Genomic DNA, 2,166 nt, shown 5'->3' with positions numbered 1-2,166 from the left:
ATGAAAGAAATAATAATGCAAAACAATGACAAATGACTGGTGCTGTTTCTTCTATTATAATTGGTGCGATCAGTCAACAAAATTTATGAAGTCTGAAATTGTTGAATGTTGATGTGACTGACATAGTATGGAGATGACAAAATCTATATATGTTTTTAACGGTGTTATACTTTTATTTCATTTTATATCACCTAATTTTATTCTACTATTCAGGACCGATACAACCTTTTTCATATATAATGCAATTGTTTTTTCAAATATAATATTTTTAAGATATAACTTTTTGAAAAAGAGTTACATTATATAGTCGAAACTCTATAAAATAATACATTTGGGGACCAACCAGAATGTATTAATTAAAAGAGTTATTAATTAATCGATAAATTAATAATTATTAATTTATATATTAATTAATATTTTATTAATTTATAGTAGAATACTTAGTTTACAAACACCTTTCAAACTTTCACTTAATTATTGTATACAATGCATGAATATCAAATGAACGGCCCAATTTGAAAGAAACCTTCAATCTCTCACCTTATTATACTTCTTGTGTTCAATGTATCACTTTATGGACATTAAAAATATTTTCTATATAAATACATGATCATTTTTCAAGGGGAAATTAATTTTAACAAAAAACAAAAGACAATTGAGTTATTTTTCAAGAAACCTTCATAAATCATTCATGTGTAAGGAATTATTAATTTATATTTTATATGGGGTTTAAAGAAATTACCAAAAATGTATTATCTTATAATTTTAGCGAATTATTAATTTAGCACCTTATCCTCGAGTCGGGGCCGGCAAAAATTATTATCTTAGAGAGTTTATTAAATAATCGAGTATTAATTTATCGAGTTTCTACTGTACAACAAAAACTTTACATTATAAATAATCCAACTTCATCTAATGCAACTGTTTTTGTAAAATAAATGTTACATTAAGCCAAATATTTTGTATTGCGATGGTGGTTTCTGATTAAGCCGTTGGTTTCCGATTACGATGATTATGGAGTGCGGCTGTTACACCGTTGCTTATAAACGATAATAGGCCTTTTTCAACTATCAATTCTAACCCTAAGGTTATGGGGTATACTCTAACCTCTACATAAGTTAAAGTGACATGTCACTTTAAAGATGAATTAAACTACTCCCTACTTGTGTTAAGTGTGTTAAAATGACCCATGGATTATGCTTTTAACGGGTTGAAATGAACAATATGTATTAATTACTAATTGATTTGTTATATTAATTATGTGTTAAATGGGTTAACCATTTCCTTTAGATGACATAGAGTGAAAGAGAAAAATAAGAGTGATGTAGAGCTAATAGGGATGACAATGAAACCCGAACCCAATGGGAAAACCCGAAACCCGGCTTAAATGAGACGGGTAATACCCGAACCATTAGGGTTTGGGACGGGTTTGGGATTAGTTTTGAAATTTTTCGCGGGTTTGGGACGGGTTTGGGATTTCTAATATACCAGACTACCCGACCCGATTACCCTATAACATAAACCCATTTACCCAATTATATACCCGATGTATCCGATATGGCTTATTATATATATATATACATATATATATATATATATATACTATATTCCAAATATATTATTTGTCGAAACTTGTTTATGCCAATTATTTGAGACATTTTATCTTTATGGTAACCATCTTTGTAATCGATTAGTTATATTTTGTCAAAACCCGGTAGAAACTTAGCGGGTTTTGAGTCGGGTATACTCGACCGGTATTTTATCAAAACCCGATTAGAAACCCGAAACCCGATGGGCAAACCCGAAACCCGACGGGTATTTACCCGATTAAAACCTGACGGGTTTGGGATGGATTTCATAACCGGGTATGGGCTTGAGAATACCTAAACCCGACCCAAACCCGTCCCATTGCCATTCCTAAAAGCTAATGTAGAATTAAGATAGGTTATAATATCCTTTCATCTAACCTAATTGCATTTATGACGTTAAATCAAAAGGATCTGAATGTTTATTAAATGAAATAAATGCAATGTCAAAATATATTTGATGCTTTCTAATTTAAAATTTAAACATCATTATTAAATATGGTTGTTACACGGTTGTTTTTAAACATGAATTCGGTCGGTTTTGGTTATATGCAAAATGGCATCAGAACTAAAACTCAGG

The sequence above is a fragment of the Bidens hawaiensis genome, unplaced genomic scaffold (assembly GCF_021521415.1).
Source record: "Bidens hawaiensis isolate Kalapana, Puna unplaced genomic scaffold, B.hawaiensis_p1.1 tig00028504_1, whole genome shotgun sequence".
Taxonomy (NCBI): domain Eukaryota; kingdom Viridiplantae; phylum Streptophyta; class Magnoliopsida; order Asterales; family Asteraceae; genus Bidens; species Bidens hawaiensis.
The sequence above is the reverse complement of the archived record's forward strand: the minus strand, read 5'-3'. Positions refer to the sequence as shown.